Here is a 15,253-nt window from a genome sequence, read left to right as displayed (position 1 = left end):
GATGGAACTCCAACCTGAAGAAATTCTTGATGTTCGAGAAAAGATCCTCAGAAACAGAATTCTCAGAGAATTATTGGTAAAATGAAAGTTCTATCCTTTTGAAGATACCACCTGGGAGAATGAAGTCGATCTGTTGTTGCGGGATTACCCCCAGTTTGCGAAATGAGGACATATCGCGTTTTTCAAGTGGGAGAGAATGTAAGATTCCTCCCCAGCCTCTCAAGATGTCCAGCATCTTCCCTTGTAATCAAATCCCTCTTCAAAAATATAAAAGATCTTGTTTCTACCAGTTCTGACCTAGAGAGAGAATATTCAGATTTTAAATACTTTTGGATGGAAAAAATTCTCATCTTATTAAAATAAGTTTCCCTAAAACAGAAGTTCACAAAAAGATTTTCAGAAGGTGCATTAGAAATTAAGTATAATCTGTTTAAGAGGCATTATCCTCGGGGTGAAGATTTTTTTAAAATTTTAAATTAAGGTTCCTATGGACCAATAAGATTCATCCAAATGTAGGGAGGAGATAAATGAAGAAATAAAAGAAAAATCCCCCAAAAATGAGTAAATACTCACATAAGATGAAGAGTTGACTAAGGACAAGGTTAATAGTTAAAAAAGAGAGATATTTAAGTGACATGATGCATTTTTGACACCTCTGCATGGGGGAATTCCCCTCATGAAGGAGGCTCCTATTTCACATACTTGAATGAGTTTTAAACTCCCAAATAATGGGATATTTTTATCTCTCCTCTCTCTTGTTTCAACTAGATCCAAAAAGTGAGCAAAACTGACCTAAAAATGGTCAAAAATTGACCAAACTGATCTGGAAAATTCTAGAATCAGTTGGCTTGGTTAGAAGCTCGATTTTTCCTATAAATAGAAGCCCTCCCCTTTGTTGAAACTTAATAGTGTTTTGCACTATTACCCTGTCTCTCCCAAGTGCCAAAAACAGTGAATTGTATTCATAATTCATTAGTTTTTGACCTTCCTTCTTCTAGAAGATTGGTGGCCACTCTTGTCTCAAACAAGAGTTGAACCCTCAAACCATCAAGCCAAAGGAAAGCTCTCAAATTCATTAGTAAGTTGGAGATTCTTCTCTTTACCATTCATTTTATGGTGTTTTATGATTTTTTATGATTTTTGTCTTCTCTTCATTGCAAATGATATTATGCCTCATTTTGCAAAAGGCATTCCCCTTTCTTCTCTAGTAAATCCAACCATTCTTTATCCTAGGTGAATGATTAATGAATAAAATCAAGTTTATTCATAATGTTTCTCTTAATAAAAAAGTAGAAAAATGTTTCTTTAGAATGATTTAAATACTCTTGATGCATTTCTAATTAAATTTAGAGACTTAAAATTGAAAAATGGTCAGCCATATAAAGGAGGTTATAGCGAAATTTTTCAAAAAAAATAGAAACAAGTATTATGTTTCATTATTCTAAAAGAGTAATCCTTATGATTTCTATATTCTAAAGTGTCATTTTCATGCATAGAAGATGCATTTTGATTATTTGTATAAAAGAAATTTAGTTTTATTATAAAAGTATTACTTTCATTATTATTGATTTTTATGCATAAAAGATTATTTTTTATTATAAAAGTGTTACTTTTATCATATTTGATTTTCATGCATAGAAGTATGCATAAAAGATTATTTTTTATTATAAAAGTGTTACTTTTATCATATTTGATTTTCATGCATAGAAGTATGCATAAAAGATTATTTTTTATTATAAAAGTGTTACTTTTATCATATTTGATTTTCATGCATAGAAGTATGCATAAAAGATTATTTTTTTATTATAAAAGTGTTACTTTTATCATATTTGATTTTCATGCATAGAAGTATGCATAAAAGATTATTTTTTTATTATAAAAGTGTTACTTTTATCATATTTGATTTTCATGCATAGAAGTATGCATAAAAGATTTTTTTTTTAATAAAAGTGTTACTTTTATCATATTTGATTTCATGCATAGAAGTATGCATAAAAGATTATTTTTTATGATAAAAGTGTTACTTTTATCATAATTGATTTTCATGCATAGAAGTATGCATAAAAGATTATTTTTTTATTATAAAAGTGTTACTTTCATCATAAATGATTTTTATGCATAAATGGGTGCATAAAAGATATTTTTTTATATTAAAAGTGTGATTTTTATCATAAATGATTTTTTGGCATAAATGGGTGCATAAAAGATAAAGTGTGATTTTTATCATAAATGATTTTTATGCATAAATGGGTACATAAAAGATATTTTGTTTTATATTAAAAGTGCGATTTTCATCATAAATGATTTGTATGCATAAACATATGCATAAAAGAATTTTTTCATGTTAAAAGAGTGATTTTCATCATAAATAAATTTTTATGATGATAAAAGTGTAACTTTCATCAGAATCGAATTTTATGCATAATTAGATACATATAGAATCTTTATAATTAAATAAGGGTTTTCCTTAATCCTCTGTTTAATTTTCGTAAAAATTAGAAAAATGAATAAGTAGATAATCTGTGAGAAGAAATGCTACCATTTCATATTCACTAAGATGGTAATGAGAAAATTCAATTAAACTATCGAAGTCGGAGATTGAGATAAATGATTATTTTATTCCTCATCATAAGAAATTCATGTTTTAGAAATCTGTAAGTAAATATTCATTCGAACGAAATTTAGAAAAAGAGAAATTGAAATAGTACCTTTCGAGAAAGATAGTTTAGGAAGAACTTTTCTAGACCCAAACTCTGATTCTGACTATTGACCAAGACCTAATTCCTTCGTCAATGACGATGTGCTCAGTTCAGGAAAAATGTACTCAAATCACCCACCGAATCTGAAACTAAGTTAAGACTTTTGATTTTGATCTGAGGATTAAGTTAACAGAATTCGAGGAATTCTGTTTGGAATTCAGACCTAGATCTAGAAGTATTGGGATACAGATTTAAGATTTATTCATGGTATTCAAACAAAATCAAAACTATAAACTTGCATAGAAACCCTGTAGACTGTCTCATGCCAGAATGCTGGAGGGAGCATTTGGCATATATGTTTATCTAAGGGAAGTTTAATTGCAACAGCTGGCGGGGAGTGTTTGAGGGACATCTCACGCGACAAAGCCTGCCGAGGTCTTGACCAGCCTCGGTATGGTTAAAATGGTGCGCTTCCGGTACGATGGGCGAGGGCCAACGAAGCGGTCCCTGAGTGAACTGAGTGAAGTGCCAGGACACCTAAGGAGAATCCTGGAGGGTTTTGACCAGGCGATGCACGGGCTCGCGGTGCCGAGGACACCCATACGTATGTCGAGAAAGATATAGACCAATGTTATTGTAATCTATCACTGGATCTCGTTGTTGACTCGCTGGTCTCAACGGAGAGTCTAGAGTGATACTGTTTTGTGAGAAACAAAGATTCAATGGAAATTTTGAAGTATGTCATGTGTAACCAGTAAATTGTTTGTCAATGGATTTTTTTAAAAGTTTTAAAGAGGAGTGTGTGCGTATCTGTTTTCTAAAGCTAAAGTTAAGAAAGGCAATTCAATTATGGGTGGGTGAGTACTTGTTTAGATCTACCGATTCCAGGGTGGTGGCTAACCCATGGGCCGGATGGGGTTAGGCTGGAATCAATGGAGTTTTAATAATCAAACTGAAAAATCTTAAGATTACACTAGGATTCGAGTAGATAGTTAATTCCCTGATAAAATTCTCGATTGAGTGGATCAACGGCTGTGCCTAATCTTGATTAGGAAAAAAGCGTTGAATTGCTCAGATGATCAAATTGTATCAGTGATAGTTTCCTTCTATCTAGTTTATTCAGCTGGAGGATAGTGTAGATTTTGATCTCGTTAGAAAACTCATTAAGAAAATTCAAAAAGGTGGAATCGTCCCCGCTTTCCGAGCATGGAAAATTTTCCCGGTTTCGGTTTTCGGAGTGACCACCAGTCTAGTCTCGTACCCGGACATTCGTAGGCGAGGCCCCGAGTGAGAAACCCTGCCCCGCGCATGAGGGGGCTGCTTCCACTGCCAGCTACCGAGAATCTGATGTGTGGAGGGAGCAGAGGGATCTCAAGTTGACCTCTCTCCCAAGACCTCAAGCACCTTGAAAGATGAAGAGAGCTAGCGGGGAGCAAGGGTAGAGGAGTGTGAAGAAGAAGTACCTTTAGAAGAAATGAGTATTCCTATGTACTTCTACAAAGGTTCAAGAAATCTCTTCAAAGAGGTAAAGGACCAAACCAGCAAGTGGTTCAAAGGAGATAGATGCGTCTGATGACGAGCTAATGGAGGTTGAGACTCCAAACAAGGGCAGCAAAGCAATGATCTCATTAGAAATAAAGAAGGGATATTATCCCTTTGGTCTAAATGAGGTCTTCAGCATTGATGTGATGAAATGTTATCCTGCTCCTTCAAACTATGTGTATAGAAGGTTAAATAAGGATTGGGTTCGTATTTTGACCCAAGACTTTATTGAGGACCCAAAGTAAGAGGAGATACTTGCAATTTTGATGCCCTATACAAAACAATCCCTTGATAAATACAAAAGAAGATATTCATAAAGTTAAATATTGGATTATCTCTGGTCAATACTCCATTAGAGTTGCAAAAAGCTTGCAGGCTCTAAATATGGCTAAAGTGACCCCTCAACTACGTCAGCAATTTAGGTTCAAGAGATTAAAGATAATTGTAAATTGCCCGCCCAGGATTTCTCGTGACATTTCCAAGGATGCAAATTTATCTATTGCAAAGTCAATGCAAAAGGAGTCATTCCTCGATCAACTTCTACAAGCTCAAGCACAATGGCATGCAAACGGTCGTCCTAGTAAACCTTTGCCTGGTGTGAATCAACCCAAGATGGACGAGTCTTGGAAGGTACTCTTTTGATTCTTTGCTATATCTTGGTAAATCATAGACATGCATTACTTCTTTACTTTTCATAATACCTTTTAATATCTTTTACGGATCTATAGTTTCAAGTGTAGCAGTAGCATAATAAAGATGCATGTGAGGCTTCTTCTCAAACTCCATAAACTTAATAGTTTGGTTTGAAATTGAGCTTCAAGCCTCACCTCTCTGTGATGGTGTAGCACTTGCATATCTAATTGTGGCTCGAACTTAAGTTGGAGCCTCACTTGCAAGTGCTAGATTTGCATACGGAGGTGACGCTCAAACCTAAGATCGAGCATCACCATTATATACTAGTTTAGCACTGGCAAGTGAGGCTCAAACTCAAGTTTGAGCATAAGCTCCAAATGATTGAAAACCCATAGATGCATGATTCCTCCTAATATTTTGTGATATCTATAGTAAGGGGGCTAACTTCTTACTTTGCAACTTTACAGGCCTTTGTGGAGACCACGAAACACACACTACATAAGAATTTTGTCAAAAATGATTTACACTTGCTTCTATGTGATGTATGGAAGAATTGGGTTAAGATCATGAGGCTATATGCAAAAGTCTTACTACCAAATACAAAGGGCGAAACTCAAACTAAAGGTCTTGATCAAAATCCCAAACTTCCAACTTTGAAGAGTGGGCAAATTCAGCAGGCACCAGGAACAGTCACGCTAGGCCCAACGTTGTTTAGGTGCATTTTAGGCCTTCAAAAGAGTGAAGTTTTGGACATTCAAATAGCACTTCTTGACAAGAGAATATTGCTTAAGACGGGAAAGCAAACCCATCAAAGAATGGATATGGAGGAGATGGCTTGGAAGCTAAAAACACATCGAGTGCTCAAAGATGCAATAACCACCTTCTATTTTGATCTGACAAGGGAAAAGATGACTTGGGAATAGGTGTGTGAGACATATAAGCTAGGGGAGTATGAATATAATCAATTGAGGAGCTGCAGCCAGTCCTTTGTTAGGGACGCTCTCAATCGTTCAAAAAAAAATCCTTCACTTCCAAAAAGTGTAGTAACTTTACTCAATCACCTATATAGAGAATCTATGGGTATTGTATCTCAACAAGAGTCTATTCCTTGGACAATTAGGGGGGTGGGTTTTGATATGACAAAGATTATAGCCTTCTGTAGAGTGAAGAGCATGTACCATTTCAATTGGCAATCATGGACCTACATGGTACAAAGGAGCAGCTCTCGTCGTCAGAATTTTTCTCCAAGTTGGCACTTGCTTTGAACACACTAAACTCACAATATGAATATATTCTTGTGTGTTTTGTTGATTTCATCACCATTGGAATGCTTATCGAAGGGATTTCTAGCCAGTCAACAAAGGTGCACTATGAATTTGGCGTGATCCACACATAAAAAGATGATGCCTGGACATCTGGAACAGTTGAGATTGTAAGTGTTATTCTTTTCATCAGCAAGGTTGACAAGTTTGAGGCCATTAATAAGGTTCTCACAAAAAATGTATTCATCTCAGGCTCTAGTGGCCAAAAAAGAGAATTCATCGACAAAGGCTTTATTGACAGTCTCATCATTAGGGTTTTGTCCTGAACACAGCTATGTTCTAGAGATATATTGTGGTGGAGTTATGCTAGAGGAGAGCTTGCTAAAGAAGAGACGATGTATTGCTTTATGCAAAGATGATTTGGAAGCGATGGCATTAGAATCAAAGTGCTCTGCTCTTTTAGACGGTCACCCGTCCTTGCAAGAGTGGTGTGGTGCAAGTGGCGGCACAAAAAAGCAAACACTAAATGATGCAAAAAAAGAGAACCTTCAAAATCTTCACATTGACAACCCACCAAGTACAGAGGAGAAAGACGAAGGTGATGATATTGACAACAAAAATGACACAGATGATGATAAAGAAGTTGGGGATGCTATAGACTTTAAAGATGCAGGGCAAAGAAATGAAGAGGACCAAGGGAATGATGCTCTATTCAATGAGGATGCCGAAGACTATTTTGAAGATATTGGAAGGCATGAAAATGATGTTTGATGAAGGTGGGAATGGTGATGATATATTGGATACTACAAAAGCCATGGAAGCTTCAAATGTTGGGGTTGCTATGGCCGTTGAGAAGATTGGGGATACAGATGTCAACAAGGCTTTCCATGCTCATAGCCCATCAAGCTCTCAACCAAAGAAAGGTAGAAAAGTGCATTGATAGTGCTTATGAATGTACAACGAATGATGATCATTGAAAGGAGCGTATCAACAACTAATATTAACATAGGTCTTGTTCAAAGTGTGGATTTGTTTTGAAATAATTATTAGTCTTTTGATTAATACATTGGCTTTTTTGGATTCACTTTTAACATTTTTCTATTAAAGTGAATATTTCTATTCTAATTATCCTTTATTTCATGCCAAACATCTGGTATAAATGATGATGCACACTTACTATTAAGAAATTACTCCATATCCTAGTGTAGCAGTGAGACTCAAAATTAAGTTTGAGCCTAATACAAATGATGACGCACACTTACTATTAAGAAATTACACTTACTCCATATCCTAGTATAGCAGTGAGGCTCAAACTTAAGTTTGAGCCATACCTCCACTTATGTCCAACCTTGGGGATGTCTTCCAACACAAGGCATAATCTCAAGTTGAGCGATCTTTACTTTGCCCTTGTAAGTGAGGCTCAAACTCAAGTTTGACCCTTATGTGAAAGTCTTGGCAGGTAATATGGTTCCTAATTCATTATGGTACATCACTCAATGTTGAGTAATCTAAGTTTGGATACAAAGTATATGTGTAGATATAAAAATGACTAGTATTGTATTAGCCTTGGTGTATTATTTAAATCCTAAAAGTAATAGCATTTTATTTTAATCTTACAGATATATACAAAGAAGGGAAAGATGAAGATAACATTGCTCAACTAGAACATCATCATGAAAGCCCTACTAGAGAGATCAACTCTCATGATTCAAATGCTAGAAATAATGAAGACAACATGGTGGAGGTAGATCACATCGATGATTCAGCTTTGCAAACATCTTCAAGGCCTTCAAGTGATAGGACTAAAGAGACTAAGGACATTCCTAGATCACATCGATGATTCAGCTTTGCAAACATCTTCAAAGCCTTCAAGTGATAGGACTAAAGAGACTAAGGACATTCCTAATTTGCAAGTTAATGTTGAGGTTAGTGAGAATAAAGATAAAGTTAATGAAGAGCTTCAAGAGACTTTTGCAACCAAGGAGAGACAAGAAGAGATTGTCGAACAAATTGATGAGGCTACATATGCTACGAATAAAGGAAAAATAGTTGAAATCAAGGACTCTGTGGCAGAGGGTGTTGAAGAAATTGACAAGGCTACATATGCTATGAATAAAGAGAGAATAGTTGAAATCAAGGACTCTGTGTTCTTGGCAGAGGATGCCAAGAAAACTAAAGGTAGATCTTTTTCAATAGGATATTATTTAAGATGATTTATTCAGCAATTTTGTGTGTTAAAAAGTATGTTTCTCAGCGAGAGTTGTTTTTGTAGGTATAGCTGCTTCTAACAATCACAAGTTAAGTGCGCAAGAAATAGAGCAACGTGTTGAGGAGCTACGTTTCAATAAACAAAAGAGTAGGCCTCTAGGAATTTTACATTCTTTTGAGAGAGATGGAGATAGATTAGTATTTCAATCTTCACCAATCAATAGGGAAATGCAATCAAGTCTAGGAGCCATCGTTATAGATGAGTATGGGAGCATGAAACGAAAGTAAACTTGTGGATGTTTTGTTGTAATTAGCTCTCATTGATAATATAGGATCACTTGTGGTTTTGTTGTAATTAGCTCTCATTGATAATATAGGATCACTTGTTTTAACATTGTTAAGTATGTAAACACATTAAAGTGTTATCATTCTTCTGTATCGTATGCAAAAAATATTCCTCGTGCAATCACCAAGAAACATGCACTTATACTTGATCATAATGGAGTTTTACTCATCAAGGAAAGAGAAGAGGCATCCACAAACAAATTGTATTCGAATTGATATTAGTCGCACCACAATTGTTATTCGCCCCCGGGTGTTTTGAATTTTTGGATGAGATTTGCCAGTACTTTCATGTTGGTATTTGGTCCACCATGCTACACAAGAATGTTTGTGCCTATGTAAACACTCTTGAATGCACATAAGAAATATCATTTCTTCATGGTGTAGGGACAAGAAGAATGTTATATCCATAATCTTTGAAAAGTGTATAGGCCAGATAAGCCTACTGTTGAGGCTATGTTTAAACCTTTACTCAAGGTTTGGAATCAGTGCCAAGATATTTACAATAAGAAGAATACATTGCTTATTGATGATGGCCCTTTCAAGGGATGTGTTAATCCAAAAGACAACTGTCTCTTCCCTGAAAGTTTTGAAGGAGGGCACGACTACGTACTGTGCAATGACCTTCTACCCTACCTTTAAATCTAAATAATACAAATGACATTAGGTCTATTATTTTGCTTAATCGGCTAGGTCAATCTCCTATCACACATGGTCATAATTTATTTATCAATTTTCAAGATGTACTGGAAGAATGGCTCCAATTCACCTCCCAATTTTTGCGAGAAGAGCTCAACGAATATTCAGATGAAGTGGAAAACTCATCTTGTGCATCTTCACACTTACCATTGTATGGTGATAAGCTAAAGTATGTCCAATCAAGAGGGTAAAAAAGAGAAGTAGAATCCATAAGCAAGGACCTAGCAATGTTGGCATCCAAAGCTGGAGTACCATTACTATCCAAAGACCAGCTAAGCTTGTTAAAACTGTGTTACAAAAGAAAGATTTTGAGTGATCAACACGCTATTGCTTATGCTACTCGCTTGGGATATGATCATGGTCATCTCATAAGTGGAGTTGCAGCAGCAAAAGCATACATATCAAGGCTACAAAAGGCTTACTTGAGCTTATGGGTAGGATAATGCCTGGTTTCATTAAACATTGAGTGACAGTATAATCAGATTCCAACCTAACCCATATTGTTGTTGCTGCAAGTCGAAGGAAACCATTTGTGAGGTCTAAACGTGCAGTTTCAAGTATGGGATCTGCACAAATATCAAGACTTGTTGGGTGGAGAATGTTTGGAGCCATTTTGTACTAAAAGCCCATAAGATAGACTTAGGCTTTGGCCAAAACAATGTGCTTAGATGGGTTTAATTTTTGGATTGTACGAGCCAAATCTTTACACTATTGTATCAAGCAATCAAATGCCTCCAAACTTACTGTCATTTGATTATCTCTTTTGTCAATATTTGCAATTCGATTGCAAATGAAGATGTGTTTGTTCTTTATTGAAGATATTGCCTTGTCAAGGTGTAAGACTATGAATATTATAATTTAATTTGGATAGACTCAATTATCTCAACAGTGAAAATCTTTTATACATCATATTCAATAAATTTGATGAAATTTAGCATTGACAATATACTCGCTCTTTTATTTTTTTTGTTGAACTTCTGAGGTATTGGAGCGTTTGTCTATGAAGGTTTAAGACCATCCATATCATGGATGAATTTATGTTGTTTGCACATAATATATTTATTTAAAATTTTGAATGTCCATTAACCATACATTTTGTTTTCAACAGGATATGTTGAAGCATATAGCTTTGATTTCAAGTGTACAGAAAATTACTATTGAGGTGGCACCAATCATTGGTGACTCATGTACCTAGAAGCAAAAGAGTTCCACCACCCCCAAATACAATAAGGAAACAAAGAATACTATTGATACTTGAACTCAATGGTGTTTTACTTAAGACCATTGAGATGCAACATGGTGATGTATGTCCAGACTAGGCCAAACATATGCATCTTGTGGAAGAGAATACAAGTGTTTGGCATTTGATTCGCAAAGATGCATTCACTTTCCTTGATTTTTGTATGCAATGGTTTGAGGTATGGATCTAGAGTACTAATAGACTACAAAGGACTCGACACATTCTTGAGTTGTGCTTTCCTCGGCACCATCAAAAGTTTAAGGTCGTAGCAGGGCAGGCAGCATGTCAAAAGACGGATCTTCTAATTGGATATCGATTTGTATACCACAAAAACTTGGATGTAGCATGGAGAATTTTTCATGACCTGGATGGAAATAACACGCTATTTTCTGATGATACCCTCTACAATGTAATGTGGAATATGCCCGGAACCTACTTGATTTTTCCAAAGATGTGGAATCAAAATATAGAGGAGTTTCAAAGTTTTTTGGAGACAACAATCAGCGCATGGTTACTTGGTTGGATTTATGCAAAGAACAAACGGGAGTATACTTGCAACACTTTAGTAAATGAAGCAGCTTATGATAGAGAAACTTTGTATATATTGGAGTAATTCATGAGAAAACGCTATGTTTGAGATACAATTTGTACTCAATTATTATCTTGACAAAGTGTCTACTACGAAGGGTTTTTGTCTTCGGATGAATTGTAAACTTGAATGTAACAATCTCATTTCATTGCTTCTGGTGTTTCTAAACACCACACTCTTTGGAGATCCCTCAATTCTAAGGTTCCTTTTCCAAGTGTTCTTTGGCATTATTATCCCATGTTTTTACTTCAATGTTCCTCAAATTTGAGCATATATATCATGATTTATAATCTTGATATAGTGTCTAAGATGGGTTTTTATCTGTGGATCAATCGTAAACTTAGCACATTGTTACTGTCATTGAGATTTACTTTTTGTTTTGTTGTTTCTAACACCACACCCTTTAGAGATCTCTCATTTCTAAGGTTCCTTTTTAAGTGATATTTAGAATTCTTTTGGCAAATTAAATAAAGCCCATGTTTTTACTTCAATGTGTCAAAGTGGAGATAGTATTTAACATTATCTTCTTCATATGAAAGGTGTTGTATAATCTCAATTAAGTTTAGTGTCGTGTTTCCCTTGTCCTTCCAATATTGTTGCATTGATGTATATATCTATACAACTACAAACAAATACGCCAAATAGTTGTGTCAAGATATAATCTAATGGCACAAAGAGTGCACCAACAAATAGATGTTAGCTCAAACTACACAAAAATACCGAGTTTTCAATCAATCCTATAAGAAATGGGACTCAAATAATTCCCAAAATTCCTAAATTTATCTTATGAAGACAATATGCTAGAATTGCCAAAACTGGAAGATGTCAAAATATCTTCGGCACCAATGACTTTGCGTGTTTCGAGTCACCAAGAGATTGGAACTCGAAGCAAGTAAGTCGGAAACATGACTGTGGATGACCTCACTAATGCAATACTGGAAAAATTAAAGGTAAAGGAGGGAAGAGAAACATTTGGGCATGGGCATACCCATCTTTACCCCCGCAGAGAATTGGTGTGGTGCTCGATGTATAGATTGAATCACATTACCACCAAATGCCCACAGCTAAGAGCAAGGCCACTACTCTATTGTGCACACTGTGTAAAATTAGGGAATCATGACACCTCCATGTGTAGATATCCAAGGTTCCAAATAGTAGCACAGCTATCGGCACCTAGAGCTCCATTGGCCTTACCAGCACCACTTGTGTAAATCACTCTAGCTGCAGGACAGCCAAACTCTTCCTATTTACCTAGGGTGATGTTTCGGGTATAGGACACTTCACCTTTGTCTTGCCACCTATTCTACCAACACAACCACCACATGCTAAAATCAACCAAGTATTTATTGAAGAGCCATCAAAAGATATGGATATGGTGCATGAAGTAGATCTCAATGGAGAGTACTATGAGGAAGCTGCAGAGATCGCACTAGAATTCTATGTCCTACAAAATAACACGCCAGTACCTGTCTTTCAAACCATGGTACAGTGGAAGGGTAAGGACATAAACTCAAACATGAGGAGAGGACCTCTACAATGTTTTGGTTACGGTGGACTGCATGGAATTGTTCAATGTCCAAACAAGAATGTGGTTCATATTTACCAACCCCAACAATTGACTGCTCCACCCCAATGACATGCCAATACTTACTTGTACTAAATGTGGGATTGATCATTTGATCAAAGATTGTCCCTACCGTGCAAGTGGTTCAACCCCCACTTCTAACCAGGCCACCGTCCGGACCATTAGTATGCAGCCTAGAAATATCACGCCACTCAATGTCCTGACAAACGAGGCCAGGCCCAATTGGGGGACAAGGGGAAGAACTCAGTAGATGTAACCACTTCCAAAACTATCCGAAGAAGGAGGGTGAAAAAAGTGGGTAAAGGTGACACACCAGGGTCACAATCCAAGCTTGATCCAAAGAAGATACGATCGACACCAGATCCACCCAATTAAGAGAAGAAGGGGATCAAGCGATCAAACAAAAAGAGCATGACCTAGAGATGTAAGGGGAAAGACCATCAACCCCTAAAGGAGTCGGTGAATACCCAAATGCCAAAGAGGAGATACAGAAGCTCGACGAAGCCAGGGCCCTAGTAGAAGAGTGTCAAACAACTTCACGAAGCCAAGTTAAGGGCTAATAGGGTCAAGGATACAATGTATCCAAGAAATAAACCAACAAGGGAAAGGGAATCGGATGTACCTACTCCAATTTCAGAAGAGACAGAAGAGGGATCTCAAGGAAACACGATGTCAAGAATGTTTGAGGAAGATGCACAGGATGAGTCCATCCATTCATTCCCTAGGGATGGATACGAGACACACACATGGAAGGAACCCTCAATTGCTAGAGAACCCAGAGACATAGGTAGCCTCGTGGCGGTACTATCCATTTCTGTGCAAATGACGTTAGGACAACTGATATACAGTTCACCAACATTATGGGTAGACACAAAGGAATGGGTAGAAGGCAACCGACACTATAGAGGATGTTCTGTCACCTTTGGCAGAAAGAACCTTAAAACACACAAGGGAAAGAACAACCAGAGTTGTTAAGATACCGGTTAATCAATAGGGGCGTTATTACGAAAGTGACAACACTAATGCTACAATCCCAATTCATCATAACCGGGTACTAGGCACTAGCCATTCTGGATGGTGGAGTGGGGATTACCATCATCTCACAAAATGGTGTTTGGAAAACTAGGGAAAACTCGATCTAAAAAGAGCAGATCTTATTGTTTTAAAATGGCAGATAGAACATCTTCAAGGCCCATTAGGCTTTTAGAGAATGTGAGACTCAAAACTCTTTACGTTTTGCTACCATCATACATTTGTAGTAATGGACTTTGTGCGCCAACTAGACTCATATGACATAATATTAGGGAGACCCTTCATGAGGGAATCTAAATTGGTGCATGATTGGGCATTAGATCATGTGTATGTGCGTAGGGATTCGCAAATTTTAAAGATAGATCCGAGAACATAGAGAGCACACCCCATGGAAGGGCAACTTTTTGGTAATGATTTGGTCACGAACTGAGTGGACCACATCCATACAAATATACCAGCCCACGGTGAAAAATTCCAAAGAGGAAGAGGAAACGGAAATGTCTCAAAGACACTAAGGTACACGATGAGTTTTCTAAGAATTGGGGTGAGGAATTGAGTAAGATGTCACTTGAAGCAAAACATAGGGAGGAAGTCATCCTTCAAGAACCAGAAACGCCTAAGCTTACAAAAGCTAGGCATCGAAAACAAAACAAAACTTTGGTAGAAGCTGAGTGAGAGGTCAGGAAAGTTATGGCTAAAACAAAAGGTAAGAATGAGGATAAACCACACTTACTTTCAGTACTAGACCATTTCAAAACCGACACAGTTTTGACAAACGAAAGGTGGTCCGCCGACTAATGGCAAAAAGAGTTAAGGAAGATGGGTTGTCTACATCATATGATGGCCCAACTGAAGTCAAGGAAGTTGATATTGCGGGACCAAGGGAAGAAGCTAAACTTGTTTGTATCGCTAAGTACTTGACTTCAGTTGAAGAAAATGAGCTTCTTGCTCTCCTTAAAGAGTTTAAGGATTGCTTCGCCTAGAACTACAAAGAGATGAAGGGTGTACCACTTGAGGTGGTGCGACATACGATGTCAATCATGGAAGGATCAAGACCAACCAGGAAAAAACCATACCAAATGAATCCTAAATATGCGGCAATTGTAAAGGAGAAAATCGATAAACTCATTGTTGTGGATTTCATCTATGAGATAGAACATACGAATTGGTTGTGGATTTCATCTATGAGATAGAACATACGGATTGGTTGTGTCACCAATCGTAATAGTGCCAAAAAAGAATGGGAAACTTAGGGTATGTGTCGATCTTAAAAAGATCAATGCAGCTACTAGGAAAAGGACCATTATCCATTTCCCTATACCGAACATGTTTTGGAGAGAGTAGCTGGTGAAGAAGCTTACAGCTTCTAAGACGGATTTTCAGGCTACAATCCGGTGTCTATAGCACCAGAAGACCAACATA

The sequence above is a fragment of the Cibotium barometz genome, chromosome 53 (assembly GCF_041138505.1).
Source record: "Cibotium barometz isolate CiBa-2024 chromosome 53, ASM4113850v1, whole genome shotgun sequence".
Lineage (NCBI taxonomy): Eukaryota > Viridiplantae > Streptophyta > Polypodiopsida > Cyatheales > Cibotiaceae > Cibotium > Cibotium barometz.
The sequence above is the reverse complement of the archived record's forward strand: the minus strand, read 5'-3'. Positions refer to the sequence as shown.